The sequence below is a fragment of the Martes martes genome (assembly GCF_963455335.1).
Source record: "Martes martes genome assembly, chromosome: 9".
In the NCBI taxonomy this organism is placed as follows: Eukaryota; Metazoa; Chordata; class Mammalia; order Carnivora; family Mustelidae; genus Martes; species Martes martes.
The window spans coordinates 107290680-107310435 of NC_137896.1; positions in this window are offsets into that span (position 1 = coordinate 107290680).

A 19756-nucleotide genomic window follows, 5' to 3' on the forward strand; every position below is an offset into this window, starting at 1 on the left:
GAGTTTTTTGGAGAGTTTCTATTTTTAATAGTCAAGTTAAAATTATGAGGAAAGGAACATTGACAATTGCTGTCACTCCAATTTTTTTTTTTTAATGGAAAGACACCCATCTGTGATATAAAACTTAAAAATGGAATACAAGCTACTAAATTGTTCCAAAGTCTGTATGGGTGAAGGTTAACCTCAAATACTATTGCTCACAACATTCCATAATTTTAAGTAATAGAAAAGTGAGTGATAATCCAGCAGCAAAATGAAGTAATATGCCTTAAAGAAAAAGAAAAAAAAGGAAAGAAAAAGAAAAAGTCTCCTGCCAACCAACTGCCAGGAGTTTCATGAGTCGAGCCCCCAGGTTAATAAATCCTTGTTTCCCCTCAAATCCAGGGGAAACACATAGGGAAAAATCACATCTGTCTAAATATTACCTGACCACTTATCACCACGCCAGCAACTACCACCTTTATCTCTCACCGGAATGACTAATATCCCCCTCCACAGTCCCATGGCTCTACCTTTAGCCTCTACAGATCTTAGCACGGGTGCTAGAAGAGTCTAAAACCATCCAATGACATTCCATATTACTCAGGAAAAGACAAAGTTTGTATAGCGGCTTACAGGCTCTAAGAGGCCCCTTTTCCCATCCTCACCTCCCTACTCTCCCTGGCCCTCTACTGAATGACACCAGCCTTCTTGCTATTTTGTCAACATGCCAGCCTTACTTCATCTCTAGGCCTTTGCACTTGTAATTCCTCCGGGCTAGAATATTCTCCCCTCTGATATCCCCACAGCTCACTCTGTCACCTCCTTGTCTTTATTCCGCGTATCCTCCCTTCCGTGAGGTCTTTTGATTTAAAACTTCGACTCCACACCCCCTTACTATACTGCCTTCTCTTTCTAAAAAAGTGGTTTTCTTTCTCTATCACCTATAACCATTCTAGAAATTATTCACTTTTAGTGGGACTTGCCCCTTCTCTTCACCCCCACTAAACTAAATTTCACAATGATGGGGACATGTTCCATTTTGTGCTCTGCTCTATGCTCAGTGTCTAAAATTGTGGCTGCCATAAAGTAGCCCTTCTGGTGACCCATAATTCTGTTTCCTGGACAACAAGAAAGAAGTAAACTCAAATTTTCAAAAAAAAAATTTTTTCCAGTGGATCTGAAGCTCAAAGATTTTCTGAAATGTTGCTTTAGGTGCACTATTTCTCGACACAGATACCCCATTTCTGGAGGCCTTACTGCCAAAGACTCCACACTAACGCACGCAGTCCACAGTGACCCCAAGAGCATATTCTATCCCTACTACTGCACATGCCATCTGGAGACATGGAACATCAGCTATGAGTTTGCTAGAAATGCAAATCTTGGTTCTCAGACCAGAAGTTATGAGTCATAACATATATGTTAACAGATATATATGCACAGGGTGGTTTTTAGGCACAAAGTCTAAACAGCATTATCTTGAGTTTCTTGAAAAGGCCTCTGAGGTCTTATCAAGGGAAGTACAAACAAGTCTTTGGGAAACTCAGATGTTGCTTGTTTCCTAAAAAATAACCAAGCTTTAACAAGCAGTGGAGTCCACGTGTCAGCCTTCCATTTCTAAGTTCTATGACAGCGATGTGAAATCTCTAGAAGTTTAAAAAAAAAAAACAAACATAAATATAAATCCTTAATACCCCATGCCACCTTTAGTTAGTGTCCCACTGCCAGCCCACATCACGGCTTAGCATGGAAAACAATGCATGAGGAAAGTGGTCCTTGAGCTCTTGAGTTATAGGCCCTTAGATAAATCATATTTTCCTGCTCAGGGTCCAGCTGACTCATCTGTTTAGGTGGGTAGGAAATCAGGCTCTCCCTCCCTTGAGTATGTTTGGAGTTTCAGATGGGATATTTGTCAATTTCTCTGAAAATAGTGTTGCATGAAGTCAGTTATTATTGAAGCCTTAGTATTTTTCTTGCCATTTCCTAACACATGCTTGGTTCATGCTTAGTGAGATGGATTCACGCCATATCACGATTGGCATTTGAAGACCAACTGTTGTTTGTTCTTATACTAGAAGCCACAGCAGCTAAGGTAGGACATCTTCCAATTAAATGGTTTTGTTTCTAATTATCTTGCACCCACACAGGAGTAAGTTTTCCCTTACCACTAGCAGAATTACAAGAATTATCATTCCTTCCTGTATCACTACAATCCTTAGAACTGAACTCTCACCAGAAAATTTCATTCTTTTTCTGTGCATCCACTACCACGTCCCTAGTGACTCTTGCCCCACTTTGAGGAGAATAACCCTATATTCAACAACAAGGAAATTTCTCACCTACCAGAGGAGACAGTTATTGCCATTAGATCAACAGGCAAGCCACAGTTTCAGAGTTGCATGTTGTCTCTATATGCAGGGATGTGCTGTCCCTGATCTCCTGGACTGAGTCCTGTTTACCACCGGTTTCCTGGTACATGATCTCCTGCCCATGTGTAAATTTGTATTACTATCAAAACCCTTTTATTTCCTGAGGTTATTTGGTTGTCAATCTCAGCTTACCTGCTCTGTTTTGCTTTTCGCAAGCTCCTCTCTGACCTCAACGTTGCTCTCTGAATTCACAGGATTTACCGAGGGTCAGTTCCACTATCCCCCCCCAACCCTCCAGTTGTGATCTTTGCCTATATGCCACATCATCAGCTAGAGACAAAGTACTTGGACCTGGCCCCCTCTGGGTCTCTTGAGCACTAACATGCTGGTCCTCCTAATGAAACAGCACTCTGTTTGCTACATTTAGGTGCCACTGTTATTTACAACCCCATGGTTGTGCTATGGGACACCTTTCAGCAGCTCCTAGGCTATACTCATTTTTTAAAAAATAAATTTATACACCGAAGTATAATACACATACAGAAAAGCACACAAGTCATAAATTACTCAAATATTCAGAGTGAATAGACCTGTATAACGCCCATTCGGGTCAAGAAACAGAACACTACCAGCATCTTGGAAGCCCATCCATGTCCTTAGTCATTAAAATCCCTAAGATAAATACTTTTTCCTCCCAGTCATTACCCACCCACCCACCCCCAAAATGGCCATTCCCTTGACTTTTTAGCACGAGAGATCAATTTTGCCTGCCTTTGAGCTTTCTGTATGGAATCATGCAGTATATAACACTTTTGTGCTTGCCTTCTTTTACTCGACTTGACGTTTATGAATTTCATCCACATTGTTGCATGCAATTTACAACTACATAGCCTTCCACTATATGAGTATACAAGTATTTACCTATTTTTTTTATTTTTTTTTATTTTTTTATTTTAATAAACATATAATGTATTTTTATCCCCAGGGGTACAGGTCTGTGAATCGTCTGGTTTACACATTTCACAGCACTCATCATAGCACATACCCTCCCCAATGTCCATTTCCCCACCACCCTCTCCCATCCCCCTTCCCCCCCGCAACCCTCAGTCTGTTTCTTGAGATTGAGTCTTTTATGGTTTGTCTCCCTCCCAATCCCATCTTTTCATTTTTTCTTTTCCTACCTCCCCCCAAACCCCCCCACCTTGCATCTCCACTTCCTCATATCAAAGAGATCATATGATAGTTATATTTCTCCGATTGACTTATTTCGCTAAGCATGATACCCTCTAGTTCCATCCACGTCGTCGCAAATGGCAAGATTTCATGTCTTTTGATGGCTGCATAGTATTCCATTGTGTATATATACCACATCTTCTTTATCCATTCATCTGTTGATGGACATCTAGGCTCTTTCCACAGTTTGGCTATTGTGGACATTGCTGCTATAAACATTCGGGTGCACGTGCCCCTTCGGAGCACCACGTTTGTATCTTTAGGATATATACCCAGGAGTGCAATTGCTGGGTCGTAGGGTAGCTCTATTTTCAGTTTTTTGAGGAACCTCCACACTGTTTTCCAGAGTGGTTGCACCAGCTTGCATTCCCACCAACAGTGTAGGAGGGTTCCCCTCTCTCCGCATCCTCGCCAGCATCTGTCATTTCTTGACTTGTTAATTTTAGCCATTCTGACTGGTGTGAGGTGGTATCTCATTGTGGTTTTGATTTGTATTTCCCTGATGCCGAGTGATGTGGAGCATTTTTTCATGTGTCTGTTGGCCATCTGGATGTCTTCCTTGCAGAAATGTCTGTTCATGTCCTCTGCCCATTTCTTGACTGGATTATTTGTTCTTTGGGTATTGAGTTTGATAAGCTCTTTATAGATTTTGGATACGAGCCCTTTATCTGATATGTCGTTTGCAAATATCTTCTCCCATTCTGTCAGTTGTCTTTTGGTTTTGTTAACTGTTTCCTTTGCTGTGCAAAAGCTTTTGATCTTGATGAAATCCCAATAGTTCATTTTTGCCCTTGCTTCTGTTGCCTTTGGCGATGTTCCTAGGAAGAAGTTGCTGCGGTGGAGGTCAAAGAGGTTGCTGCCTGCATTCTCCTCAAGGATTTTGATAGATTCCTTTCGCACATTGAGGTCCTTCATCCACTTTGAGTCTATTTTCGTGTGTGGTGTAAGGAAATAGTCCAATTTCATTTTTCTGCATGTGGCTGTCCAATTTTCCCAGCACCATTTGTTGAAGAGGCTGTCTTTTTTCCATTGGATATTCTTTCCTGCTTTGTCGAAGATTAGTTGACCATAGAGTTGAGGGTCTATTTCTGGGCTCTCTATTCTGTTCCATTGGTCTATATGTCTGTTTTTGTGCCAGTACCATACTGTCTTGATGATGACAGCTTTGTAATAGAGCTTGAAGTCTGGAATTGTGATACCACCGACTTTGGCTTTCTTTTTCAATATTCCTTTGGCTATTCGAGGTCTTTTCTGGTTCCATATAAATTTTAGGATTATTTGTTCTATTTCTTTAAAAAAAATGGATGGGATTTTGATAGGGATTGCATTAAATGTGTAGATTGCTTTAGGTAAAATAGACATTTTCACAATATTTGTTCTTCCAATCCATGAGCATGGAATATTTTTCCATTTCTTTGTGTCTTCCTCAATTTCTTTCATGAGTACTTTATAGTTTTCTGAGTATAGATTCTTTGCCTCTTTGGTTAGATTTATTCCTAGGTATCTTATGGTTTTGGGTACGATTGTAAATGGGACTGACTCCTCAATTTCTCTTTCTTCTGTCTTGTTGTTAGTGTAAAGAAATGCGACTGATTTCTGTGCATTGACTTTATATCCTGACACTTTACTGAATTCCTGTATAAGTTCTAGCAGTTTTGGAGTGGAGCCTTTTGGGTTTTCCACATATAGTATCATATCATCTGCAAAGAGTGATAGTTTGACTTCTTCTTTGCCGATTTGGATGCCTTTAATTTCTTTTTGTTGTCTGATTGCTGAGGCTAGGACTTCTAGTACTATGTTGAACAGCAGTGGTGATAACGGACATCCCTGCCGTGTTCCTGACCTTAGCGGAAAAGCTTTCAGTTTTTCTCCATTGAGAATGATATTTGCGGTGGGTTTTTCATAGATGGCTTTGATAATATTGAGGTATGTGCCTTCTATCCCTACACTTTGAAGAGTTTTAATCAGGAAGGGATGCTGCACTTTGTCAAATGCTTTTTCAGCATCTATTGAGAGTATCATATGGTTCTTACTCTTTCTTTTATTAATGTATTGTATCACATTGATGGATTTGCGGATGTTGAACCAACCTTGCAGCCCTGGAATAAATCCCACTTGGTCGTGGTGAATAATCCTTTTAATGTACTGTTGGATCCTATTGGCCAGTATTTTGGTGAGAATTTTTGCATCTGTGTTCATCAAGGATATTGGTCTGTAATTCTCTTTTTTGGTGGGATCCTTGTCTGGTTTTGGGATCAAGGTGATGCTGGCCTCATAGAATGAGTTTGGAAGTTTTCCTTCCATTTCTATTTTTTGGAACAGTTTCAGGAGAATAGGAATTAATTCTTCTTTAAATGTTTGGTAGAATTCCCCTGGGAAGCCATCTGGTCCTGGACTTTTGTTTGTTTGGAGATTTTTGATGACTGTTTCAATCTCCTTACTGGTTATGGGTCTGTTCAGGTTATCTATTTCTTCCTGGTTCAGTTGTGGTAGTTTATACATCTCTAGAAATGTATCCATTTCTTCCAGGTTGTCAAATTTGTTGCCATAGAGTTGCTCGTAGTATGTTCTTATAATTGTTTGTATTTCTTTGGTGTTGGTTGTGATCTCTCCTCTTTCATTCATGATTTTATTTATTTGCGTCCTTTCTCTTTTCTTTTTGATAAGTCTGGCCAGGGGCTTATCAATCTTATTAATTCTTTCAAAGAACCAGCTCCTAGTTTTGTTGATTTGTTCTATTGTTTTTTTAGTTTCTATTTCATTGATTTCTGCTCTGATCTTTATGATTTCTCTTCTCCTGCTGGGTTTAGGCTTTCTTTGTTGTTCTCTCTCCAGCTCCTTTAGGTGTAGGGTTAGGTTGTGTATTTGAGACCTTTCTTGTTTCTTGAGAAAGGCTTGCACCGCTATATATTTTCCTCTCAGGACTGCCTTTGTTGTGTCCCACAGATTTTGAACTGTTGTGTTTTCATTATCATTTGTTTCCATGAATTTTTTCAATTCTTCTTTAATTTCCTGGTTGACCCATTCATTTTTTAGAAGGATGCTGTTTAGTCTCCATGTATTTGCGTTCTTTCCAAATTTCCTCTTGTGATTGAGTTCGAGCTTCAGAGCATTGTGGTCTGAAAATATGCAGGGAATGATCTCGATCTTTTGGTACCGATTGAGACCTGATTTATGACCCAGGATGTGGTCTATTCTGGAGAATGTTCCATGTGCACTAGAGAAGAATGTATATTCTGTTGCTTTGGGATGGAATGTTCTGAATATATCTGTGATGTCCATCTGGTCCAGTGTGTCATTTAAGGCCTTTATTTCCTTGTTGATCTTTTGCTTAGATGATCTGTCCATTTCAGTGAGGGGAGTGTTAAAGTCCCCTGCTATTATTGTATTACTGTTGATGTATTTCTTTGATTTTGTTATTAATTGGTTTATATAGTTGGCTGCTCCCATGTTAGGGGCATAGATATTTAAGATTGTTAGATCTTCTTGTTGGACAGACCCTTTGAGTATGATATAGTGTCCTTCCTCATCTCTTATTATAGTCTTTGGCTTAAAATCTAATTGATCTGATATAAGGATTGCCACCCCAGCTTTCTTCTGATGTCCATTAGCATGGCACATTGTTTTCCACCCCCTCACTTTAAATCTGGAGGTGTCTTCGGGTCTAAAATGAGTTTCTTGTAGGCAGCATATGGATGGGTTTTGTTTTTTTATCCATTCTGATACCCTGTGTCTTTTGATTGGGGCATTGAGCCCATTAACATTCAGGGTAACTATTGAGAGATATGAATTTAGTGCCATTGTATTGCCTGTAAGATGATTGTTACTGTATATTGTTTCTGTTTCTTTCTGATCTACTACTTTTAGGGTCTCTCTTTGCTTAGAGGACCCCTTTCAATATTTCCTGTAGAGCTGGTTTGGTGTTTGCAAATTCTTTCAGCTTTTGTTTGTCCTGGAAGCTCTTTATCTCTCCTTCTATTTTCAATGATAGCCTAGCCGGATATAGTATTCTTGGCTGCATGTTTTTCTCGTTTAGTGCTCTGAATATATCATGCCAGTTCTTTCTGGCCTGCCAGGTCTCTGTGGATAGGTCCGCTGCCAATCTAATGTTTTTACCCTTGTATGTTACAGACTTCTTTTCCCGGGCTGCTTTCAGGATTTTCTCTTTGTCGCTAAGACTTGTAAATTTTACTATCAGGTGACGAGGTGTGGACCTATTTTTATTGATTTTGAGGGGCGTTCTTAGCATCTCCTGGATTTTGATGTTTGTTCCCTTTGCCATATTAGGGAAATTCTCTCCAATAATTGTCTCCAATATACCTTCTGCTCCCCTCTCTCTTTCTTCTTCTTCTGGAATCCCAATTATTCTAATGTTGTGTCGTCTTATGGTGTCACTTATCTCTCGAATCCTCTCCTCGTGTTCCAGTAGTTGTTTGTCTCTCTTTTGCTCAGCTTCTTTATTCTCTGTCATTTGGTCTTCTATGTCACTAATTCTTTCTTCTGCCTCATTATTTACCTATTTTTGATGGACATTTCTATTTGTAGTTTTGGTCTATTATAGACAGTATTGCTATAAACACCCTTGTGCATGTCTTTGGTGAGCATAATGTACACATTTCCTGCTAAGCATATAACTGGTACTGAGTTACACACCTAAATAGTTCCAGAGGATATTTACAGGAGAAATTGATTAATATGGCTATATAACAAAGCATTTTTGATACTGAAAAACTGGAAAAATGTCCAACAAAAAGACATTTGGTTAAACACATTATAATATAAGCATATAATGGAATGCCATATCATTAAAGTGAAGATATAATAAAATATTAAATGATACCAGAAGACAGTCATAACATTAAGGTCAAAAAATTATATTGGTTATTATTTGCTCTACTTGTATTTTTTCAGTATAACTTTTCTAAGGATAATACAATTAGTTTTGGTTCTGCAATCAGAAAGATAAAATGCTCTTCAACAAAAAGCTTGTCCATCCTCTCATCTACTGCAAATGTAGCATAAAAAAACACTCCTGATCTACCTTCACCAGTATGGTATTATCACTGAAGAACTTACAAATCTCACATACTGTGGGACATTGTTCAAAACTCAAAGCTCTGCAAGGAGTCATGACCCTGTGCTGACCGGTCATTTGCTGTCTTAATGCTCCAATAACTGCTATAGGCAGTACAATTTATTTGGAGTAGGAGACGTAAAATGTTAATAGATCCAGCTTTGCCACTTTCTGGTTGAATGACTTGGAGAAAGTCACCATCTCTTCATTTCATTTTCCCATCTGTCAAATGAGGATACAACAGACTTCAAACTCCTTCAGAAAATACTGACCAGGCCTAATTCAACTTTGTGTCCTCAACCTTGTCTGTGGATGCATTAATGTGCTCAAATAACATACATTCCTAATTCATAGAAGTATTTGCAGCGGGGGAACCATGGAGTCTATGAAACCTGTAAGTGTACCATCATTCCGCAAGGAAGGCTTCTATAAGGAGGAAAGATGAACTGGACACGTCTTACATACCAAGTCATATCCTTTCATACTCACCTATCCCCAGGGCATTTGGCCACTTGTTCCAACCTCAGTGGCTGTAGTAGCTACCACCTCTGTGGGAAATTTGACCAACTTCACATGGGCACAACCCAACAGCATTTCACCACATACCTCTAGCATATCCCCTCTTGCCTCCTGCCCTAATATTTCATATATGTGACTTGAAAGTACATAGGAATACTCGGGGTAAAACCCTGACTAGTGGAAGTCTTCTCCCTTCCTCTCCAAACAGTCTGTCCTGAGAAATGGTCATTTATGGGGTCACTGTCCCTGATATCAGCCTGGTAATATGCCATTATGGTAGATTTTCCACCTTTCTGGCTTCATTCCCCTTTTCCTACATTCCTGCTTCCTGGGATTTCAGGCTCCCTCAGGGAGGGCCTTAAAGGGCAATCATTCAAGAAATCTTAATGGTCAGAGCTGTCAACAATTTATTTTATTGTTCACTTTGTTGGAGACAGAAATGCTCTGAAATACAGTTATACAAATAATCCTGGGCAGTGGTGAATGAACTGGTTGCCTGGTCAGGGGCCTGGTGGGAACAGATTAGAAGATTAGAGAGAAAAGTCTGTGAAAGAAATATAATGGACATACGAGCATGGGGAAAACTTTGTCTCACATTGTCCTCCAGAGAACATTCACCACAGAGAAGACCATTAAAAATGAAATGGATTGAAATTATTTGTCTTGTGGACATCAGCCAGGAGGTCTTCTCGACCACTTCCAGATGGCATAATAGAACCAGGAACGGTGACCATGGAAGATTGGAGGCTGTGCAAGAACCCTGCAGCATAGACTCTCTTTCAGCAAGACTTATCCAATTCTACTGCTGAATGTACAAAAAACGTCCAGCAGTAAAGACTAATGCTGATCCCTCGTATGGCACCATTCTGCAGGAAACCCAGCAACCATTTGATGACAGGTTAATTATATCAGGTCCATTTTATCCCGGAGGAGTAGCAATTAATTTCAACTAGAATCCATATCCACTCTGGTTTCAGGCTTGGTTTCCCTGCTACTGTGCTACAGCCAGCATTGCAATTTATGGACTTATAGATTGCCTGCCTTACTGACATGATAGTCCATATAATATCACTTTGGACCAATGGACAAATTTCTCATCAACAACATTCAACATGGGTACATGACCATGTGGTCAAGCAGCCAACCTAACAAAACTGTAATTAGTCTGTCAAAGGCTCAGCTAAATTACCAGGTTGAAGACCACCATTATGGGGCTGGGAGTCTCTTCTGTAGAATATAGTATGTGTATTTAAGGAATAAGTGTTATGCCCTTAATACTTAGAATATGGAGGTTCAGAAACCGAGGAATGAAAAAGGATTGGCCCTTATGATTCCTAATGACTCACCAGGGAATTTGTGTTTCTTATCCTATTTTCCAATTCTGAGTGGGGATGGAAATGGGGTGAGCAGAGTGAGTAACAGATTTTTCCATGGGGGGATGGTGCACAAAAGGGTTCTAGTGAACTCACTGTAATACCAAAGGTCAATTCCTCCTCATGTTACTTGACAATGAAGTCATTCAAGTGGTAGGAGTGATTTGATCCTGACTGCCATGGGGAGCTAGGGGAGCTATTACACAATGGACAAAGGAAAGAGCAAGTATAGAAGCAGAAGATCCCCTGGAACATCCCTTAGTGCTTCTCTGCTCATTAAGACCAATAAACAGACAACTGAAGCAATCACAATCTGACATTAATAAGATATAACCACTGAAGTATAGGCACAGGTGGGGAAAATCTAGAACAGATGGAGGAAGATGATAAATATCAATTAAGGCCTTGTGACTAGCTTTAAAAGCAGGAACTATAGTTTGTTTCATTAACCCCTTTGTCAGGGCACCTAGGTGGCTCAGCTGGTAGAACACACAACTCTTGATTTTGGGGTCATGAGTCCAAGAAGTTAAGTAGAGTTTACTTAAGAAATACTTAAAGACCCTTTAACAAAACAAAACCACGTGTCCAAGTCATTTCAGAGTTTGCAGCTGGTCATTACAGTGATGGAGCCACTGTGACTGCTCTGCTCTCCCCAGAGGGCACCATTTTGTAGTACAGCAGCAAAATGTAACACCTCTTCTCATACCTGCACCAGGTACTTCTTGCCTCCTGCCCAGGATTTCTTGTTGACACTGAGATGGGACACACTGCAGAGCCCACATATGCATATTCAAGAAGTTCAAAGAAATTAACACCCAGAAAGTTAACTTTTGACCAAGGGCAGAAAGGAAGAAAATTTATCCACTGGCTCCTTTCTCCCTTGGACAGACCTCTTGCAAGCTGGTCATTCACACAATCTCAGAAGGTGATGCTGCAAGATCGAGCTCTCAGAAGCTCTTAACACCAAATGGTAGCTGGTTTAATAATGCACCTTTATATTGGCTTTCCCTCCTTTTCTGACTCATTTCAGTTTTCCTTTCCTCCTATTCCATGGGATTTCACTCCTGAATAAAGAAGTAGCACATGAGTCTCTGCTTCAGGCTCTGATTTCTGGCAAAACCAGGGTAAGACCTAAAAGAACTGGCAGCCACAGCTGTGGTGTTCACATCAGGGGGTGGGGGGGTACGGATTTGTGGGATAGTCATCAAGGCAAGGCTTTCCATCCAAGAGATGGGAAGACACAGCCCACTCTTCCCAGAAACAAGGTAGTCTTCATGAATTTCCTCAAGGAACCTGGTCCTTTGCCAAAATTAAGGCAAAGAGTAGCCCTTGCTGATCCAAATGGATAGTGCCATAATCCCTTTCTTTATCAGCCTTAGAGTACATCTTTCCTGTTCTGATGGTGCTGGCCCCATCTTCACCCCAAGTGAGAGTCATGAAATTAGACCTGGCCTGTCAAAAGCTTCCTTTCCCCTAAGTATCATGACTGCTTCAGGGATTAGTTTCTGATTGGAGCCAAGCCAGTCAGGATCCTCCTCCAAGATCTTCCTACCAGTTCTACAAATGCTTTCTCTCTACTCAGGATAGGAGTCTAGTAGTCTTCATGGATGCCACATAGAATCTGCCCAATAATGAAGCCAGCAGAAAAAAAAAGCAGAGCTTAAGGTGAAAATAGAGACTTTTGTTGCTACCATCATGGTCATGGGCCCAGCTGGGATGATCAAGAGTTAAGCACATATTAGTTTCTAGGAAAGGAGACAGGGTTTTTTATGACCAGAGCACTTGAAAAATGTGTTGGGATCTTTATCAACCAAGATTTGAAGGCTGTCAAAAATGCCATTAAAGCTAGTATAAGCAGAATAGTCTAAACGGTGTTGCTGGCTTCAGACACGGCTGGATCTGGGCGGTCCAAACAATGTAATCATGACTATCACTTCAGTTCTGAGCTCTGCTTTTCCTCTTTTGGCTTCATTATTGGGCACAGTCCATATGGAGAGCAGCCGCATCCTTTAGGTTCCGTCTGACTATAGCAGCTGCAGTAACTGGTGGCTACAGTAGGCAGGAAGTAGGAGAGGGAGCAGCTCTGATGTGGTGGCAGGAGGTCCATTCCCAAGTTAAGAACAAGCAATAGTTGACAAGGGCGGCAGGGAGAACAGACGCACCACCCAACTCCTGGATTTGGTGGAGGAAAAGGCAGGCAGAAATCAAAGTCAGAATTCTAGGGATCACAATGGAAAAAGTGAGGGAGAGAAATTATACTTTTGATTAACACTTTCTTCTTCTATACCCCCACATGTATCCTGCTATAAGCACAAACCAGATCAAACGTTAAGCAGATGATATTTGACAGTCACAATGCAGTATTTCCTCTTCTCATCACTGTACCCTTTCAGCATTTGAAATTCTCCCTCCTGCCCAGAATTCCAACAGCTGAGTCATGAGAAGTGACAGACTTAATACTTTTTTTTAGTTTTGTTGAATGTAAGTACCTAACTGTAAAGCCTGAGCATATAGGAAATTTAGTTTTACAATTAAAACTCCAACAGAGCTCATGTCTTACCCTCCATGGTGTACATAGACAGCATTCATGTGATGCCCAGCAAATGAACATGTAATGACTATTGTAGCATTTTTCAAAAGTCAAATTATATGTGTTTCAGTCAGTTGTAAAGAGGGGAAAGAAAAACGGTTACCTCTCTCCTGCCAAAGAAGCAATGCTTGGAGGAGATTATCATTGCTGCAAGAACCCCATCTCCAACTTGCCCCTAATAATCCAGGCCAAGAATATGTTCAGCTGGTAGTTTCTAGAACAGCTGGAACCTCCATTCACATACACAGAAACCTCAGGTGTATCTTCAACTCACCCCATAACTAATCCAAGGGATTCCAGGGAAGCTCCCTGTTTCTTTCAGGAAACACAAAACTTTCAACAAAAGGATTTTGAAGTTGGCAAGAAGCTTCCAAAATGTGCAATAAAGTATGGAGTTTTGGCAAAAATAAGAAGTTTTCCTGGTGCCAATGCTTTCTGCTTTCTAGAGGATTTTAGTATACTTTGACTGCAAAGAAGACAGCAATAAGGGGTGAATTGCAATCCTTTCAGAAACAAAACAAAACAAAACAAAAATCTATAACAAGACAGATGAAGCAAACACTAATAGTTACTTGGAAGAAAATGTGATGCTTTCCTGTTTTTAAAGGAGCCAATAAAACAAAAACAAAACAAAACAAAACACCACACATACCTGCCCTTTCCCAAACAGCCTACTTCCCATGCCTCTGGCCATTGCACTGCCGTCTATCAGGAATGGCTTTATACTGAGGGCACAAAATGGTGAGGAAAAAGAAGTAAACCCCTGCCTGTTTACAAGCAGGGAAGCATAGAATACGCAGAAGTGGTGAGAAGGGGCCCCTTACCCAGACTCTGGGGGTCAGAAAACCTTTCTGCAGAGAGTTTAGTGAAAAACGAAAAATCAAGTTTTAGGCAAATGAGGAGGATAATATTCCAGGCAGAAGAATGACATCTTAAACCTAGAGAGGATAGCATCATTGAAAGAAATTCAGGAGAGTTTGTTTGCTCGGGGGTTGGAAGCAGAGAAAAAGAGTTGAAAATGGGAAACAGGGTAAAGAGCAAAGAAATGATGAGGGAGGGACACAGGAGCCAAATCATGAAGGGTTTTTAAGTCATGCTTTGGTTTTCACTATTTATCCTAAGAAAATGAGAAGACACTGAGGAAATCCAAACTGACAAGAGAGAGGAACATATATATTCGAGAATCTTTGGAATCCCAGTGTCTAACAAAGTGCCAGACTCTTAACAGGTGTTAAATAAATGCAGAGGTGATAGGGTGTGGCAGGAATGGAAGAGAGGACGCACCAATTGAACAGTCTTTACGAAAACAATCTTTTAAATAAGAAATCATTATAAACCTTGTAAGGTTTGTAAACTTATACTAGAAAACTGTAAATTCATTAGACCATAGTCACAAAAAGTACCAAAATGTTTAGGATGCCAACATTGCATCCTAAGTATTAAAAACAAAACCAAATTATTCATGAGTGTTTTCTCATTGCATAAATCATAGTTTTCCTAATGCTAACACTAAGGTTGCTTTCTCAAGAAGAGGGAAGAAAGCAAGAGTGTTCTGGAACCTGGGGCAGGGAGAGAGGAGAGCATAGCTGTGAAGAACATCGACTCTGACTTTACTTACATTCAGATAGTTCCTAATAAGATTACCAGAGGTGGAACCTTGGCCTTTGTACTTCTGTTTCCTCATTTATAAGATGAGAATGTTATCCACTATCTCAAGTTTGTTACAGCAATTCAGTTACATAGTTACCTATAAAACAACTATACCATGCCTGGCATAGAGCGATGGCTCAAGGACTATTCACTTCCACAGGGCAAAGAGGCAGGCTTTGAAGAACACTGTGGACACTTTGAAGACAGCATGGTACTCTTGAGGGCTAGAGGCAACAGAATACAATTTAGAAAGAAGGAGGGTGCCAGAGAATTCTGACCTGTTCTGAAATCTTAAAGATAGGCAGGACCACCTCCTTTGAGAATTTAGAATTGAAACTGAGTTTTGGCTCATTTTAGGTTTATTCATTCCCCGAAACACTTGCTAAGCACCTATTCTACACTAGGCACTACTCTAGGAACTAGATACTTAACTATTAAAACAGATAAAGAAGGAAAAACCAGGAAAATTATAGTAAAAAATTATTTCAAAGAAGATTTATACCCACAAAAAGGAAATGGAGTGATTTGGCTGGGGTTCTTAGACATTGTGTGAAAGATGGGCTTCTTTTTACTTCCATAAGCCCAGAGATGAAACACGGGCAGTAAAAGCCCCAGGCAAAGTAAACACACCGACAAACACACACACACACACACACACACACACACAATGGTCATGACCAGTGACAAGATGTAGCAGATACCTGTGGGCACCACCAGCAGGTGCTGGGGTACTGATTAAAGTCAAGATGGCAGGGTTTGTGGGGACTTCCTGAAGAGTCTTGAAAATTTAAGAATTAGGGAAAAGTAGAGATAACACATGAAACATTTTAATACCTTTTTTTGTTTAGTCCAGCAACAAAGTTCAAGGGTAGCCGGTAGAGGACCTGCTCAAGAGATGGGGGTGGGGGTGGGGAAGGAGGAGGAGCAGCAGCTTCTTCAAAGGTGATGGAGAACTTAGAACCTTGTGTGGAGGTGAGTGAGTATGCAAGTGGGGTCAGACTAAACACAAAAGAAGAAAACCAACATGTTTGTCTGGATCTCATTAAAAGAAGAAGGGAAAGGAAGTCCCTAAGAACTATAATTCACATCTGTTGCTCAATAAGGGTCCAGGAGGACATCAAAAGAATAAAGCACATTTTCCTATAAAAACAAAAACTACAATGTAATTTGTTTTATCAATGTAACCAGCATGGCTTCATCTCTCTCATGAATCCCTAAATCCCCAAATTACAGTATCTAAGATCCTTATCCCATTTGACTGAGTAAGTTTAATATTTATCAAATTTCCATCCTAAGTAATCAGGACTCCTTGGGAGATGCTTCCGTGCCCTTCAAATCCATCTTGTCACCTGATACCTGAGTCAGCCACTTGGCTCCAGGAGTCTTATGTGGCCTCTTATATGACCTCCTGCCACCTCCTCAGAGATTATGTTTCTTGTTGTTGTTTTAACCACTCCTCTCCCTTAGACTGCTTTGTCTAGAGCCGGGGTATAATGTTTCCTCAAGTTCAGTTACAGCAGAGATCAAGACAACCAGATTTTATTGCTGTTTGGAGGATAACAGATCAAAGAAGAGGAAGGAAGGCAGTAAAATTGAAACCATTTTTTTTAATATATGGTGCTCTCATAACCTGCAAGCCAAGACCCAAGACTAACTTCAAGAGATCCCTACTTGCAGCTCTCCCATCTAGACCATGTTTTAGGAGCCAGCTTATGAACACCACACATATTTCTTAGCAGAAGGTCCTTGAACACCTTCCGGTTTTCAGTGAAATGAGTTCTTAATTTCAAGGCCCAGAAAATACAGGAGTTTATTTCTTACTTTCCAGGGCTCATTCCATGATCTGAGACCTGCCTCTCCTTTTCAAGGGAAAATTTCCATGATAAGGTTTTGCTCAATGGCGTTTAGAAAGACTACTCGGGGAAGTCATCAAGAAGATGTGACCACCAGTTGACATACAATCGGACGCAGGCAATCAGAGATTCCTCACCCCTTTTCCTGTCCTTGGAACGTGCGTTCAGCCTGCCTTACCATTAGAAGTTTCCACAAGGACATACCTTGAAATAATGTGTTGAGATCACCTGGATAGTAAATATGTGACTAAGAACCCAGTTAGGGCCTATATATAAACTTTTAAGATGTGGCAGCCAGGTAATGGAAATTTGCTTGTCATATGGCCACCCAAGATAGCCTTTAAAGTGAGTTTCCTTGCTTACTAAAATTGCCACTTGCCAATCTGGAGTGGTTTTCCCCTTTCTTTGGTTCCTCCCTGCCCTCCACATAAGATGGCCAGTTTGCAAAGCAACTGTGACCCCCAAAATACATAATAGTTCAGGTAGATCAATTCCCAGGTCTGGATATTCACTCTTCAATGTAATATCTGGGGCCTCAACAGTCTATCTCGTGTTGAGCTGCATCAGACTCAGGCCACATAAGGTGAAGATCATATCTGCCCATGTTTTCCAGCCAGGTCTTACATTCTATTCTCCTATCAGCAGTGGCTTAAGCAAATGCACATGAACTTATCCAGAGCGAAGGTAAGATTACATTGCTGTAGGGATATCCAAATCTATACACAGGCATGTTCTAAAGAAAATAATCCTCTGAGATGCAATTGTCTGCTGTAAAGACATACTTTTAAATTATAAAATCAAACAGTTTAGTCTTTTGGACCAAGAAGTCTCAACCCCTTTGCAGTCCACAAAGGAAACTTTGCTCTGAGTTTAACTGAAGTTCCATGGGATGGGGGATGATGATCTCAGAATAAAGAATGATAATGAACCTCTGGTTAAGTAGCTGCTCTTTGTGAAACTCTAAGATTTTTTTTCAACTTCTACCCACCACATCGTTAGGGACTGTCATATAAGAGCTTGGATGTATAACCAATTGGGTATTTGTGAACTTCTTTATTATTGTGACACTAAATATGTATATTACAAATTTATCTTTCAAAACTAAAAAAAAAAAAAATGTGGAAGGGCAAATGTATGTGAAAGAGTGTTAGAAAGTATAAAGTGTTGCCTTAACAACTCTAAGGTCAATTCTGGAAAGCTGAAGACAAACTAGAGACAATGCAAATTGAAATAAGCCCAAAACCTTCCATATCACAAAGAGAGGGGCAGTGTCTTCAAATTCTTTTATATCCCAAATTATATCCTTCGTATATTTTGAAAACCCATCACTACATATCCCTGGCCAGAGGTCCTAGAACCCATTCAGCTCACTGAGCCCTGATCCCTAACTACTTTAAAGTTCCTCAGGGCCAGAGAGTCACTAGTTGATCAGTTGCTACTCTAACTGCATATGTTCCTTTTATCTCAATTCTTCTCATAGAAATTGTGTTGAATATACAGAATTTTCCATAAATCTCTATCAACCTTGGGGTTCCTACTGAACATAACTTAAACACACATTTATCTTTACATCTTCCCAACTCCACTAAAATTGCAATGAACTCATTTCAAAAGACAGGCCAAATTCCTTAGACACGGGAATTCCCTAGAGGACCCAAGTGCCTCTGAAGTCATGGGAATTCAGTAAAGATCCACATGCTGAATGTGAAATCTCTAGTTCTTTTCCCAGTTTAAGTCCCCAGACACAAAGCAGCCAGGCATATGTTCCCCAGCCAGGAGACTGAAGAATTCTCCCCAGGAAAAACTGTAACTCAACAAAAGACCCACATATACTGAATTTTGCATCTAGTAAAATTCACTTACCAGTGAAATTCAATCACAAAAGTCAGCAAGTCCTATGCTCACATGAGACCTTCCAAAAAGCATTTCAATACTCTGCTCTTAAAATGCACAGCCCAAGATCACCAGATGTGTAGGAAATACTTCTAAAATGAAGATAGACCCAAACAGGAACACACACACATATACAATACAAGGAAAGAGAATATTTGAAAAGAACTATTAGTCATTATGCTCTAGGATATAAGAGTTTTAAAAACATCAGAATGAAGAGCTTGGAGGGGATACCAACATCATGATGGTATAAGCTGTTTCTCATTTTTGCCCACCTCCCCACTCCCCCAATCCCTCCAAGATACACACAAATTCAGCCTCCATCCATAGACAAAGAGCCTTTGAAGGAGCTGTGGGACCTGGTACCAAATGCCAAGGGACCCAGGAGTCGTCTCACTCACCCACAAATCTGGTAATAGGCAACTAGACCTCAGCCTACAGTATTGACCTAGCAGTAGCCCATAAACCAGGTCTAGCAATCTCTGCTGCAGTCTAGGAGCTCTTAGAAAACATGGTCTTAGACACTCACCCAAGGATGAAAAAGTTCTTGTGCAAGTCCAGAGGAGGTTTCCAGAGAAGTTCAAGCAACCTGTTGGAGAAAAAAAAAAAATAGGAGTTTGGATGCATTTGAGTGGGTAAGAACACTGATTAGTAACATGAAAATATACAACACACTGTTCAAAGTATCTAGACTTCTGTTTTATGTAAGCTTCATAGTAACTACAAAGCAAAAACCTGCAGTAGATTCACAAAAAGTAAAGAGGATATCAAAATATACCACTAAAAAAATAATCAATTTACAGAGTAAGGCAGCAAGAAAAAGAACAAGGCAATTAAAAACAGCTAGAAAATGGTAAGTCCTTACCCGTCAATACTCTGAATATAAATGGATTGAATTTCACCATCACCCCCAGAAAACAAACAAACACACAAACAAAAAAGACATACAACAACAGTAGAATGGCTGAATGGATTAAAAAGAAGAACAAAAAGGACTGAACTATATATGTTGCTTACAAGACACTCAGCTTTAAGGACACACAAAAGAGAAGGGATAGTTATATACGACAAAATAGACTTTAAGCCAAAAATGATAAGACAAAGTCATTATATAAGGATATAGAGGTCAATTCTTTGAGAACATAGACCATAAGTATGTGTGTGTGTGTGTATAAATATATATATATATATATACATATATATATATACATACATATATA